At 38.1% G+C, this 16646-nt stretch overlaps 1 pseudogene; it reads right to left on the minus strand.

Moving 5' to 3' along the window:
- Positions 1-12123: 12123 nt before the first annotated feature.
- Positions 12124-12957, minus strand: LOC149843686 (AT-hook motif nuclear-localized protein 28 pseudogene; annotated as a pseudogene).
- Between the last annotated feature and the right edge of the window lie 3689 nt (positions 12958-16646).

A 16646-nucleotide genomic window follows, 5' to 3' on the forward strand; every position in this document is an offset into this window, starting at 1 on the left:
AACTTGCTTTCAGGCAAAAATGAAGTATATCAAAGGTATGGATTGCAACAGGCAGAGAAGATGCAGCCCGCACGACTAGCACCTTCAGTTTACTGAGTGGCCTTCGTTAGTCACTGAGAATGATAGAAGGCAAATCTATCTGCCAATGGAGGTCCTTATCTCTTTGCAAGTTTTTTTTCCAGCACATTTATACCTCTTGATTATGCATATACTTGTTCCCATGTGTTCCTCCTAACGTATAAGAGTTGTTTGACTTTTACCAAGATATGCAGCTGCCCTTTGACATCCACTTCTATCAAATATCTTAACATCAAAAATCCAAATTACCATTATACTTGAACACCAAAAATTCTTCAAATTGCAAGGAATGACATGCGACAAATGTTGGCCAACCATTCTTGAGAAACATGGCACCATCTTTAGCATGCACTTTCACATGCCAAGGGCTGCCTGTATGGCTGTTTAAGGTGACATTAGCACATTTATCTAACTTGATACGCCTTGCAAAGGCTGGAGAAATATACTGCAAAAGCAAATGGTCTTTCAGGTCATGCATTTATCACTAGCGAGGGGAAAACTTAACACTCAATCAAATGATTCCAAAAGTTCTCAAATTCTCATCCCAGATAGAAGCCCACATAGAACAATCGAAACAAATAAGTAATTAGTTACAATACATCATGGAAAGTCGTTTATGAGAGGACATTTTCGTCAAACACATATCTATTTTTTAGAGACTCTCATTTTTACAATAGAGATCACCAAAACATCTATATCATTCATCGTCGAGTTCATTTCCTGCTGCAAAATGATTCTATGTGCAGCTGAGGATACATCATCTCCAAGAAAATGAGCTCATTAGTAATGGCAGCCCACTGCACCATTTTTCTCGGACTGAGGCTGATTTTTAGAGACTCTAGCAATGGTGCACTCTTGAGAATATGCTTCACAAACTTCAACATTTTTTCATGAAGTATATTAAAGATTAGGCAGATATTTTGTCAACTGTGAAGTATGGTTTGCGAACAATGGAGGACCAACAATAGGAATACATCAAATAGATGGACATCATCATCACCCCCTGTCTATCATGCAGAATATTTGTGCTTGCTCTGGTATGACGACAACGATTGAAGATGATTATGGTCGTTATATTCTGCGTAAGCTTTGATATACTTTACGACAAATAGGTCACAATCGTATGTGTCATGAATATATAGATGTATATATAGAAGATAACAACTATGATCATCATCGAAGATTATTCAGATCTTTTCTCACGACGTAAAATAACTATGTTATCAACATCAAACCCCATCTATCAAGCACAGGTAGAAGGAACACAGAAGAACAAAGAAGAAAGAAAAATACAAGGAAGAAGAAGAAGAAGGAGAAGAAGGAGAAGAAGAAGAAGATGAAGGCAGAAGAGAAAAAAAAAGAAGTAGTTGTGTTGCCGCAGAAAAGAGGAAGAGAGGTTAAATAAATAGATTAGGGTTTTAGACATGGACAACGGGTTGGGTAGGGTTTTATATAGAATAGGGTTTTACACAGATTTATATTAGGGTTTTGCATAGAATAGGGTTTTTACCCATGTGTACACAAATCAACACGACGTTTAGACTTAGTAAAGTACAAATCAATTTACAACTTGATATAACTATTTAAGTAAAAGTTGCAAATCTCTATCATTGTTTTATAGAAGGTGTTCTATTACGATCTGTATAGCAACGGACATAAAGCAGAAACATTTTATCCTATCACGATTTGCGTTTATGAGCTTTGTCTATGTGAACGATGTCCTATTGCGATTTACACAATGCTATATTAGTAAGAACTTGTTATTATAAATCGTTATCTCATGTTTAGTACTTATAAATAAAAATCATGAATTACATAATAATGCTATATTAGTAAGAATCAGGATTAGGATTTGTGTCCTATCATGATTTGCTTTTACGAGTATTTTCTACATGAATGATATATCGTATCACGATTTACACAATGATTGATTCATAAAAGGCAGAAAGGAAAAACAATAAATAAATCGACACGATGTTTAGACTTAGTAAACTATAAATCAAGGTAACTTCATAAATACAAATTGACGTAACTTCATAAATACAAATCGACATCGTTCACAAGGACAAACAAAGACATATCGTTATCGTGGTAACTTCATAACTACAAATCGACATGATTTACAACCACATTCATTTATAAAATATATAAGTATTTAGTTACAATACATCATGACCAATGATTTGGCTTAGATACAATACATGACCATCACCATCAAAGAAAACAAACATCATCATATGCCCAATTGTGATTAGAGTTTAGGATTTAGGGTTTAGGATTTTAGGGGTTTAGGATTTAGGATTTAGGATTCAGGGTTTGCGGTTTAGGGTTTAGGATTTAGGGTTTAGGGTTTTAGGGGCTTAGGGTTTAGGTGTTTAGGGTTTAGGGTATATGATTTAGGTTTTTGGGTTTTATGTTGTAGGGATTGGGGTTTAGGGTTTTAGGGTTTAGGGTTTAGGATTTAGGTTTAGGGTTTTAGGGGTTTAGGGTTTAGGTTTTTGGGTTTTATGTTGTAGGGATTGGGGTTTAGGGTGTAGGGTTTAAAGTTTAGGGTTTAGGGTGTAGGGTTTAGGGTTTAGGGTTTAGGGTTTAGGGTTTAGGATTTAGGTTTAGGGTTTTAGGAGTTTAGGGTTTAGGGTTTAGCGTTTAGGATTTAAGGTTTAGGGTTTAGGTTGTAGGGTTTAGGGTTTTAGGGGTTTAGGATTTAGGGTTTAGGGTTTTAGGGGTTTAGGGTTTTTAGTTTTATGTTATAGGGATTGGGGTTTAGGCTTTAGTTTTTTGGGGTTTATGTTGTAGGGATTGGGGTTTAGGGTTTAAGGTTGATGAGCTTTGTCTATGTGAACGATATATCCTATCACGATTTACATAATGACTGATTAATAAAAGGCAGAAAATTAAAACATTAAAAAAATTGAGACAATGTTTAGAATAGATAAAGTAAAAATTGAGGTTACTTCATAAATACAAATCGATTTACAACTTGAGACCGATTTAAGTCACAATTGCAAATTGATTTCACTGTAATGATTTGTCCTATTGCGATTTGATTTGATAAGCTTTGTCTATATTAATGATTTTTCTATCGCGATTTACACAATGATTGCTAAAAGATGAAAAAGAAGAAGAAAAAATAAATCGATACGATGCTTATTGGTAATGTGAACAATTTGTCCTATCATGATTTGTTGTTACGAGCTTTGTCAATATGAATGATATGTCTAGAAAAATAATAAATAAATCGACACGATGTTTAGACTTAGTAAACTATAAATTTAGACTTAGTTGCAAATCGATTTCATTGTAACAATATGTGCTATCACGATTTGCTTGATACGTCCTATCGCGTTGACTAGTTTTATAAAAGGCAGATGAAATGATACGCAATGCAATTTATTTTCTCGCGCTTTTTGAAAACTGGCGGTATGAGAAATGACGTTTCCTTTATATATGAATGACACATCGCACAAGTTTGAGAGAGTGTCACTTCGCTTTGCTTCATGATTAAGAAATAGATAAACTGATGTTTCCTTTATAGATGACGTATTCGTGAATCGAACATATAACATGCTTTATCGCAAAGGGGGTATCGATGTTGAGGAAGGAGACGATGACAGCTACACGACCAATGATGACAAGGAAGGAGATGACGATAGCTACACGACCAACAATGGCGAATCAGGCATATATTGTCTAAACCTCGTGACGAGTTTCTTTAAAATTTGTCTCTTTTATGGTGTATATCTGATTTATGTTGTGTACTATAAAAAGGAATTTCAATATCGTTTATTGAATATTCTGCTAATGTCAGTGAAACTTCCACAAAAAGTAGTGCCCAAAAACTCGGCAAAGAGCTCCAAGATAACATCATTCGGCTGCAATACGAATTTGCAAAAGGAAACACTATTAGTATTTTTTTACGTATGAAATCACTATCAGTTATATATTACGTATGGCATGGGTATGTATGTTAACACATGCATATTTGTTGCAAACAGACTATATCTGATTTCATCATGTATATTCAAAGCAACGCAATATCTAATACTAGATGCGTCATGACCCCTTATTTTATGGTATATCAGTTCTCTTATATGTTTATTTTCTTTTTTGATTTACTCTTATTGCTTTGTGTTTTAACCTTACTATTATCATTGTTTCGTTCAACAGAGTTTCATCCACGGATTACCATACTCTATTGGATTTCAAGATGGATTACCATACTAGGGTAACGATGATCACTGCGGAGACTTTTGGTCAAGTGATAAGGTAAGTGAAAAAACCTCTTGTCCAAGGTTTAGGCATAACAGTCCTAAAATGATTTGTACTATCGATTTATAAGATATTGTATCAATTTGCAGATATTGATTCCTACACTCTGGCAAACTGCTCAACATTAGGTCTTATACGTGATGGATTTACGGAAAAAATAAATATGGTTCTACAACTCATTGGACTTTCACACTGGTATACAATGTGACATTTTACATTTGGTAAGTTTCCATCTATAACAGTATCGTATCATGTATGGTGGCCCAGAAATTTACTAGCTTCTGCATTAACCACAGGTGGGATTCATCAAAGACGTTTTGGGTGTTGACATTGGTGAGTGGAGGTTTCGCTCAACACATGATGCTCCTTTACAAAATAATGGCATCGATTATGGTGTATTTATAATGAAGTATATTGAAGCAATATACAATGGACGAGAACCTGATTTCGACGTTGTATGCTCTTTATTATCCTCTGTTAATGGGGACTCAATTTATATATTGGTGTCACATTATATTTTTGTTGCAGGATGATATACCTGGATTCCGCACAGAACTATACAAAAAATTGACGGAGTTTCTAATTGCGGAAGAGAAAAAAACTCAGCCGACAAGAATACCTAGAAGGCAATAAACGATGCGACCCCCCAGGAGTAATATGGTGTACATCGACTTCTAACAGATTTTATAGACTCTACAACTAAATTTTGTATACAAATTTTATAAGACTGTGCATACAAATTATGTAAATCTCTCTGGGTTGAAATAAAAAAAAATTCAATTTTACTAAACATGCCAATAAGTTGGACTGTTATTTGTAGTAAAGGCAAATCGTTGTTATATTTGCCCTTTGTAAATGAAAATCGTAAAAGCTATTAGCGTTGTATACAGTGAAAATAAGCTCTTTTTTGTAATGTGACATTCTATAAGTGTATAAATCTATTTTAATAAGTGTAGCACATAAATGCCACTGAACAAATCATTGTAATGATCGGCCTTTATAAATTAAAATCGAACAAACATTTATATAAGGCTGAAACGACTTGCACAAACATTGATAAACGACTGAAATAATTTGCACAAACATTGACCATGCACTTTTACTGTAATTTGTACTCATGCATAGTACAATTTTTATCTAATTGTGGCCGACATAGACGTCATTATGTAAATCGTTATACCATCATGATTTACACAATGACGTCTATCTTTTAGACAATGAGCTTTGTCTAAGTGAACGACACGTACCATCGTGATTTACATAATGACGTATGAAGGCTACGTGCTATCACAATTTGCTTTTATGGGCTATGTCTATGTCAACGATATTTCCTAATCGCTTTTACGAGCGATTGGGGTTGAGGGTTTAGGGTTTAGGGTTTAGGTTTAGGTTTTGGGTTTTGAGATTTAGGTTTTAGGTTTAAGGATTTTGGGTTTTACTTTAATGAGACAAATCGAGTTGACTTCTTAAATACAAATCAATTTTGTTTACAAAGACAAACAAAGACATATCATTCTCGCCGTAACTACAAATTCACATGATTTACAACTACATTCATATACAAAAAATATTAGTATTTAGTTACAATACATCATGACCAATGGTTTGGCTTAGATACAATACATGACTATCATCATCAAAGATTTGTACCTCGATTTGTATTTAAATGGAGGAGTGATTACCTCAATTTTTTTCGATTGAATTTCATGGCGATTTGTATTTATTGGTTTAGGTGGGAGAGTGATTGGATTGGGTTGTACAATGATGTGTATATTTGAAGGCTAGATGAAACAACAATTTGTTTGTGCACTTTTATCATGATTTGTACTCATGCACATTATGACTTTCATCCAATTGTGGCCGACATAGACATCATTGTGTAGATTGCGATAGGACACTACTTGGTATAACATCTTACAAATCGATACTAGAAACACATAATATCTTACAAATCGATATACATATTGCATAATATATTACAAATCGATACAAAAATTCAGCATAATAGCTTACAAATCGATACTACAAACACATAATATCTTACAAATCGATATACATATGGTAAAATATATTACAAATCGATACAAAAATTCATCATAATAACTTACTAATCGATATTAACAAACAAAATAATATCTCACAAATCGGTAGTATGTTACTACAACCGCGATTTGTGATACATTGTATATACTGAGTGAATGAATGATACTGGATGGGGTAGAGGTCCTTCCTCGTATATGTAAACAAGCATTCTTGTCAATATATCGCACGATTGTAGCATATTTGTTATGAAGTATATCGAAGATAAGGCAGATATTTTTCCAACTACAAAGTATGGTTTTTGCGCAACGATTCAACTACAGTATATATATAACGATTTGTATATGTAAAGGTTAGATGAGACAGTGATTTTCACTAATTATATAAGCACTGAACAATGACGATTTACCTACAGTATCAAAATTATAGCTCTGTAGGCTAGATGAGACAACAATTTATACATGTGAATGATGCATATTATAATGATTTATACATGTGAAAGTTACATTATTAAACAAAATTCACACGCCATTCCTGTGTTTCATAGCTTTTTGGATAAAGCCATTTTCATAAACGGTGATCCAAAAAAATATTAACAATTCTATTTTTATGGCTCACGATTCATGAAAATGGCTTCATTCAAAAACTCTTTCTTAATAAGACCATCCAGTGTATAAACATATTCAACTCATGTTTTGTTAAACTCTTAACAAATCTGACAATGTACAAATTGGGTCATGCAAAGATGCATAACAACTAATTTTATGGTAAAACTTAAACATAATTCACACGTGATTCCTGTGTTCTATAGCTCGCTTTCGAATTGATCTGAGCTTGTCATGAAACAGAATAATATAAGATACTACATTAAGTTTCACTAGAAATGCAAACATCCTCCCAACATTGATTACATACCAAAAGACTTATAAAATTGAAGCTATCGTTGCCGAAAACTGGTCGAGAGGATTAAAGGTTACAACATTGTAGTGCACATCTATAGGGTATTGCTGCATGTTGGAAATTACACAAGTTAGATATTGATAAGTTACACGTAATGTAATTTACATGGGAAACAATATAATATATTACATACTTGTTCATGTGAAGGGCTTGGTTGCTTTTGCTTAGAGGTTAGTTGTTTCTTCGTCCTTTTCTTGTCAATGAATTCTAGTGCACCCTTTGTTCTCCAACGACTGCGATCTGAGGCATGTTTTCTTTTGATACCCTTTGCTAGGTAAATTTTTCTATCATAATCTGCAACGTTCACTCCTGACTTATTAAAGATAATGTTTACGCTTTGGCGCAACTTCTCATGAGTGTTAAGGAAAACATGATTTTCACCTTCGTTGTTCACTCCTATTTTCTTGGATTGGTCTTCATGAGCTGCAACAGATTGATGGTGAATTAACTACACGTTTTCAACTCCCTTGACACTTTTCTCATGCATACATAGGCTTCTTCAATTTTCGATGCCAAATCTGCAACATGCATAAGTGACCTACATAGTTGTTGGTAACGGGAGGCTATGTGACACTTCTCATCAACACCAGATTGACTGACATTATCTGTAGTTCAATCTTTGCGTGTCTCGTCCATCTTCAAATTAAATATGACTCAGATATTTCTTGTATCTTCACTTGATTAAGTGCCTTTAATGCATGATGACATAAAATACCTTTGAATTCATATATTTTGCACGTACATTTAACTGTTTTGTTGGCAACATTATACATAACATGTGTTTTTTTACCTTTTTGGATGTTTTTCGCCCTCTCATACAATATGGTATTTGTGCATATTCTCGGTTTGCATATGTTCTTCTATGTTGCAATTCATGACCTGTATAACCTCCTTAATCCATTCAAATATAGTTAGTGTATACAGATCTGCAAGTTGCATCAATATTTTTATGCCCAAAGTTACAAGGTATATATTTAAGCATTTCACATCTTGTTCAAGCTAATTCTATCTAAGACCGTCTATAAATAATTCACACTGTTCTATAAAGCGAAACATTGTTAAACATAAATACATGATTTTTTTCAGTGTGACATGCATAGATTCAGCTCTTTGTGTGCTTATCATACCTGCACAAAAGTATTGTCTTCTATATGCCAATGTTCACTTTTCTTTTTCTACATATAAATTTTGTAACCACACACAGTCTTTAAGGTTGTACATATGAATCATTTTCTCCCAACTAGACATAAAGGTGACCTCGTCTACGCTCTTAAGTACATACCTGATAAACTTTTTGTCAAACCCTGTCTTCTGATTAAATACGTGTCATATGTTCTTTACTGTATTTTGAAAGATATGCCATATACATAGGCAATGATGTGCATCTGGTCATACATGAGACATTGCAGTTGCAATTGCGTGATCACCATTTGTAAGTGCAACTTCAGGTTGCTTCTCAATCATTGCCTGTGTAAATACTCTGAACAACCACTCAAAGCTTTCCGTAGTTTGGTCATACAAAAAAGTGCCTCATAATATACAACTCTGTGAGTGATGGTTTACTCCGACAAACTACGCAAATGGCCACCGTTCAATATTAATCTTCACTGTCGTATAAAAAATAAGCACATCATTGAAGCATTCATAATCAATTCTTGACTTTGAATCTGCCCAAAACATATTCATAACATATCCATCTTCATCTAGTTGCATTGCACTAAAGAAACTAGGGTCAATGCTTGATTTCTTCTGTAAGTAATCAACCAAAGAACATATTTCTCCATTCTTCATGTTATCTGTCATCTTCCTTCTCTAGTGGTTTCTTAGATTCATAGGTGTGAATGACATATTCTCGCACCCACCATCTATATGCGCGCATGAATTGTATGTCTTCCTTGGTGCAATGTCGACGCTATCAACTATTTCAACAATTGCAGCATGTGCTTCAGTTACTTTACGATGTGACCTTAACATATGAGTCATAAATGAAGCTGCTAAATCATGGTTATGATCACTAATTAAAGTACGAACTACATATTTCCCATTCAGAAGTCTTCTTAACACTATTCTCGTTGGATATCCACATCTTGAATCTGGCTTTCTCCTTGTTGGATTTTCATTTGACTTCTTCAAACCTTCCTTAGAACAAACATATATCTTTTTCACCATGATACCCTATGCATTTTTTGACCAAGAATACCTTCTAACACTGAAGCCAAGTTTTAAGGCATAATCACTGTAAAATTTATATGCAGCTTTCTCATTATTAAACTGCATTCCTTCTACGGGAACATAGTTAAGTGTACTATCATGTACATTACAAGTGCCTGCACCTTTATCAAGTGTATTGTCATGATCGTCTACCTCATTATCGAATTGCATTTCTTCTGTTGGAACATTCAAGTCAATAGTGAATCCAATGCTTGCACCCTTCTTATCATGTGTATCATTAATGCACATGTTCACTTCTCCATAACTTTCCAATGATTGAGATAGATAATCTTCACTGCAACCACGTGATAAGCTCACCACTGTCATAAGCAAGATATCATTTTGCGTTAAACGGATACCGATAAGGTTAAGAAAGTCAAAGAAACGATTGAATGAATCACAATATAAAAACAACGATTTATTATTTGCTTATACTATGCATCGAGTTGTTACTTACCATGCCAATAAAAGAAATGATTTGTCGTATATGTGTGTTGACGATAGCGATTCATGTGGCAGCGATTTAATTATATCTACGACGTTGTAAAGCGATTTCAATGGAAATCACTAAATGAACAACGATTTGAATACAAAAATTGCCACCGCAAGTGCGCAATAATATATTTTCGCACACACATATTTTAAAATTCTTTCTATAAATATCTTATAAATTGATACTAGAAAACACATAATATCTTACAAATCGATATACATATCGCATAATATATTATAAATCAATATGACAATTCAGCATAATAGCTTACAAATCGAAACTATAAAACACATAATATCTTGCAAATTGATATACATATCGCAAAATATATTATAAATCGATACAGAAATTCAGCATAATAGCTTACAAATCGACACTACAAAATACATAATATCTTACAAATCGATATACATATCACAAAATATTTTTTAAATCAATATAAAAATTCAGCATAATAGCTTACAAATCGATATTAACAAACAAAATAATATCTCACAAATCGATAATATGTTACTACAACCAAAATTTGTGATACATTGTATATACTGAGTGAATGAACGATACCGATGGGGTAGAGACCCTTCCTCACATATGTAAACAAGCATTTTTGTTAACAACTCTCAGCGTCTTACAAATATCTTTCATTTTCCAATCGTTGAAAGAACAAGATCCACCTGCAATAACAAAACGCCTTAATGGCACTCACGATGACATACGTTCTTCAATAGCATGATGACATGGAAAGGTACTCACGACGCCTTAATGGCACTTGTTAGAATGTTTGTTCGTCATTGCTTTCTTCCGTACTGCTTAACGACAACAAAAACAAAGAGAAAACTATAAAAAGAGATGGCCGACAAATGCCCCTAAGATGTCCACCAAAGTTCAAACCACCAATGTTCGTACCAGTCGATCAATTTATACTTCACGAGGTATCAACGAACCTGAGAATGTTTTGTAACACAAGGCAGAAACGAAAATGTAACAATGTGTTGTAACACAAGCTAAAAACCAAGGCGAGAACCTAAACTCGAGACGACGACAACGGCTGCTCCGACGACTGCAGACGATGATAAAGAAAGCATCGTCAAAGGGAGCGAGCTTCTGTTACAACACATGGTGCAAATGATTAAGGCAAAACTGAACGTTTGAACTTTGAAGAATTAATATCATCCTCAACTCTATGGATGAAAAACATTTTTATCCTTCTTGAACCATCATTTTCCTTTTTTTTTTTGAATGAAAAGATATTTTTGTTTTTTTTTCTCGAACCATCGTTGCATGGCGAGAATAGCAAAAAAAATATACTCTTTACGACCGCACCAGACTCGATGCTAAGTGATGCCCACAAACTTAAGAATACAAGCCCCACCTGCTTATATACCTTGCACTCATTAGGACCCGAACAAGCACTGTAGCAAATAGTGCGTCTCCGAGGAAGAACACGCAGCACCCTCCCCCATACCACTTTCCGTTTCATTTACTAAACCCTTGTGATTTACCCATTCTTTGATGTCCATTCCTACGCTAACAAACCATCGTATGATCAGCAAAAGCATTATCTATAAGTTAAAAATAGCAGAGACATATCCTGTGATTCTCTCTCTCTTAATTTGTTCTCGCTCCGTGCACTTGTGCGGATGGGAATCTCGTCCCTCCATCAAAGCTATCAAATCAATCCTTCAAAGCCAGCTAGCTATTCCATGACCCACCTCAGTTATTGCCCGTTTGCCTCCTCTCTCTCTCTCTCTAAACTCCAATTAATCGCATCACCTCACTCAGCCAAACATCAATTAATTAGTTCAAGTAAAAAAACAAGATCTGAAGCAAAAACAAGTGTAGTAGTGAACTATAACACCCTTGCACTAGAAAGGCAAGAAGTAAGTTAGAGATTTTAATACAAGATTAATTAGTACAAATCACAGCTACCCCACTAGCAACAGAGACACCATTAAATGCAGAACGTAAGCATGCATGAGAACACCATGCATGATATTCGGGATGACATCCCATGCATGTGTGTAATGCATGGGGGAGGCTGGGAATGAGACAAAATTCATTCATTGATTGATTCAGCAAGGAGGAGGGGGCCTAGAGGAATGCACCCACGTGAAAGCGTCATGTGGGAGTTGGCAACTCAAAGGATTGTACATTGACATGGAGCAAGCCTCCATCTCGGCCTCGCTCTCCTTAACACCACCACCGCTTCCGGTGGAGCCGCCGCCAGTGGGCATCCTATGGTTGCTGGAGTCGTCGTCGTCGGCGGGAAGGCGGTGGAAGGAGATGTTGTTGAAGGCAGCGGCGATGAGGACGACGGGGCCAGCAGCGACTAGGCTGCCGGCGACGGTGCCTCCGACGACCTGGCCCTGGGCTCCGGAGAGGGAGATGGTGAAGGATGAGGTGAAAGAGGAGGTTGGGGAGGAGGGGAGGAGGTAGGTTCCGGTGATGGAGAGAATGTCGAAGCGGCCTTGAAAGGTGAGGGTGGCGGCGGAGGGGCGGCCGAAGGCTACGGGGTGGTGGAGGGAGACGTTGGCGACGGTGCCCTTGCCGCTGATGACGCAGAGGCCGAGGTGGTGGCGCCGGGCGAACTGCGCGACGCTCTCGACGACGTCGCAGCCGGCGCAGAGCTCGAGGACGTGGGGGCGCATCGCGTTCTCGGCGTCGCGGGTGATCACGATCGGCGGCTTCGGCTTGTTCTTCGACCCTGGCGGCCGCCCACGCGGCTTCCGCGCCACGTCGATCGCCCCCATCGTCGTCGCCGTCGCCGCCTTCTTGGCCTTGCCGACGGCGCCTCCTCCTCCGCCGGTGCTTCCGCTCTCCGCCTCTTCGTCCTCCGACGCCGCCGGGCACTCCCTCCTTCCCCTCCCTACCACCACCATCGCCCCTCCTACGTACTCCGCGGCCATCTTCTTGGACACCGGAATGGTGGATGATCCTGGCAAGAGCAATATAATATATATATGTAGAGAGAGAGAGGTTTGGCTTTATCAGGGTTCGAGAAGGGTTTAGATTTCATAGGGATTCGAGAAAAAAGGGTGGGCAGGGTAAATTAGGGTTTTGTCTCATCAATAGGTAAAGGCACAGAGGTTGTGGAGGGGGTCATTCTGCCGACCGACCATTCCTGTCTGCGGGGCCCACCATAAGTTCCCTCCATCTCCATCCATCATCCATCCCTTCCCCGTCATACTCAACCCATCCCATCCTGCAGCCTCTAAATGTATATTTCTCTCTCTAAATTTCTCGCTCTCTCTCTCTCTAAACAAGGTATGCTTAGGTATGGGTCTGACCAACATGGTCAATAAAAATGGGTAGGTATATATGAATTGGGATGACTCCCCACACTGGTGTAATGCAAGGCTTCGGACCAAGGGGCTGAACTCGGTCCATGAACTTATACCGACTTAGTTGCTAGGTTCTCTTTGGCTGTTGTTTCTCGTCTACCATGTCATTCTTGACACGGTGAAGGAGGTTAGGGTGACTAGGAGGCTCAAGTTGGCTACCCAAATGTTATGGTCAAGTTCTGTTAGTTGGGTTTGAGCTATCTAATCGAGCGACATGGATCATAATCTTTATTTGTCTTTTGGCCCTATGACTGAAGATATCAACAAACTAAGACGTTGGGGGTGAAAATTTCGAGACTTTAGAAAGTGGGGGAACCTTGAGCACGAGTAGGAGGATCAAATCCCTTTCTGTTCTGTTAACAAATACTAGCTAGGAGCTAGTCTATGACCAAGATCACTTGTTTGATGAGTTGTGTACTTCATGTCAAGTAGCAATCTTGAAAGATGGACGGCCTAGAGTCCTTTGGTAAGAACCTTGTTAATGGGCCGCAATGATGATCATGATGCTCGTGTTCTTTCATCTCTCAAAACACAATAAAGCAGTACCATAACCTTGCTCCAGAAGTATTCTATATTCATTTCTACCACTTTGGGAACATTATCAAAGGTAGGTCCCCAACTTTTTACCCTGTTTGACAACAGGAATCTAACTTTAGACCCTTCAGCTAAAGATTGATTGCTATCAACTCTGCGTTCCCACCACAAAATACCATGCCAAAGTTGATATCTTTCAGAGTTGATGGGCTCATAGTTCCATGAGGGAAAGCCACTGATTGATATCCAACCTTGCTCTGCAAAAGGGGATGTCCCTGGAATGGATCCTCGACAAAGAATCCACGACTCTTCTTCATTTCAAAAGAGAGAACATAGGCTTTCATCACATGGTTCACCCCCCCTACTCCCTTCGCATTGGCCTTCTCTTTGGTACCCTTGCGTACACTCTCCAGTAGTCCTATTGATTTTCATACGTTTTCATTCGATGTCTCGCGGACTTTTCTGTACATGTATGATTTCCCTGGTTAAAGAAAAGAAAGTATGGTATCCCTAGTTCCTTTGATGCAGTGGTAGTGGAAGGTAGCTAGGGAGGGAAGTACAAAATCCACCTGCTTGTTTCCGTCGGAATACCAGCCAGGGATTTACCAAATTCATGCTGAAGTTTAGGATATTCATATGATTAAACTGTTGATTTCATAGCTGGGGAATTAATATGGCAGGTGGAGAAAATGTGGGGAGGGGAACCAGAAAATCAAACGTGACCATCGAGAGGGAAACGCGCAGAATTTGTGAACTACCACCTCTCAACGGTGGTAGCCGTTACTGCAATCGGCAAGTGTCACGCCTGTTTTTCTTCTCATCACAAACCACTATTGGCACTGGATACCGACACTCCACGTTTCCACTTCGGTACCCTCGGATGAGGTTTTCACTTTCGATTGAAAGGCAAATTTTATTAGCATCTAAACATGAGGTACAGAAAGTGATGAGGTATCGCTTTGGAACAAAGAAGGGACTTATGGCGAAGGTGTCCCTCAAACCCAGTTAAAAGCTCGTTAGAGACATCTACCCTGAACTTGAGATCATGGAGTGAAAAGACCCATGAAGTGTTGGGCAACAGTGACAAGTTGAGTTGCTAAATGTAAAATAAAAAATGACTCATGAAGGAAGTTGAGTTGCTAAACGTAAATTCTAGATGATAAGATGACATTGGTTTTGGCTGTGCTTAGTTGCATGTTTTGTTTCCTCCTTTTGCAGGCTTCTCCCTAGAAAGATTGTAGATTTTTAACTTTGATATATTTTATCTTCTTTGGCTTAAAAAAATAACCAAAGGTTTTGATATTCTTGTAGGTTCTTAGGAGAATTTAAATATCCACATCCCTTGAAAAACTTTGGTTATTTTAGATTTCTGGAATCAGGCGGTACCTAGGCAGTTTAGCAGACCGCGTGATGTGTTTCCATCTCAATGGCAGCTAGGCAAGGGTGTTGCTGGTTGTTGGTCACTTGGTGGCAAATCTTGGCACACTGTAATGAAGTCATGTTTCAAGGTGCAGCCCCCAACATGCAACTGGTTCGCTATAGGATCAGCAGAGAGTAGGGATGGCAAAACCTGACACGACCCGCCAACCCGCCTGTTAGGTGGGTTCGGGTTGGGCTTAAGCCAACCCGTTTAATAAACGGGTCGACCCACCCAACCCATTTATTAATTAAACGGGTCGGGTTCGGGTTGGGGGTATGCCAACCCGGCTGACCCGTATAATAAACGGGTTAGGCGGGCGGGTCAACCCGCCAACCCACCCACCAACCCGCCAACCTGCCCACCAACCCGACCCGCCAGCCCGCCCGCTACCCACCAACCCGTTTTCCCGATCGACCCAACCCATTTATTAAACAGGTTGGCGGGTCATGTCAAGTTACCCATTTATTAAATGGGTCGGGTCAGTGTTTGCCACAGCCGACCCGTTTAATAAACGGGTCGGGTTCAAGTTGAGGTATGCCGATCCGCCAACCCGACCCGATTGCCACCCCTAGCAGAGAGCTCAGTGAAGTGGATAAATCTGAGCAGGCGTCCTCTACAGGGTAGCGACATACTGAAAACTTCAGGTTGCGATCAGCGCAACCAAGGGGTTAATTCGAGTAAGGTTTTATCTGCATTAGGATGTTTGCCTTTCCTAATGCTCTGTAAACACAATTGTAATATGTGAACATGTGGAATTATGAATAATAAATAGCAGATTTCCTTTTCACTCTAAAAAAAAAATCAACATCCCACGATACAAAACTTTGCAACAAAAAAAGGTTATCTTTACATTAAAACAATTAGCCCCCAAAGCTACCAATGGGGGCTCCCTTCTTTGGTAGGAGCTGTTAGTGCACGTCACAATGTGTTGGGACGTTGCAAGTTCAAAACCCAATGGTATGTTGTGTAACTGGTGGGGGTCTGCCTAACCCCAGCTTGCCTTTCAAAAAAACAAACTAAATCCAAAGCTAGTTTCTTATTGTAAAAATCATGACAAAGAACATTCACATGGTGTGAAGACTTTCTACTAGAGAGTATGCTAAGTTAAGCCCCCTATAACATATAGAAGAACAATATCACGTTTTTTTCCCTTTCTTTTGTGGGAGAAGATAAAGTGGAATCAGTTTCTAGCATCCAGCCCACTGAATACAGCAGTACTGCAGGTTGTATATGAGACCCCATATTCTAACCAACTTAGCTAAGAGTAATATGCAGCACTTTATTCATGTGCTTATGCTTA

This window comes from Nuphar pumila, chromosome 3, assembly GCF_984573655.1.
Source record: "Nuphar pumila chromosome 3, dmNupPumi1.hap1.1, whole genome shotgun sequence".
Classification (NCBI taxonomy): domain Eukaryota; kingdom Viridiplantae; phylum Streptophyta; class Magnoliopsida; order Nymphaeales; family Nymphaeaceae; genus Nuphar; species Nuphar pumila.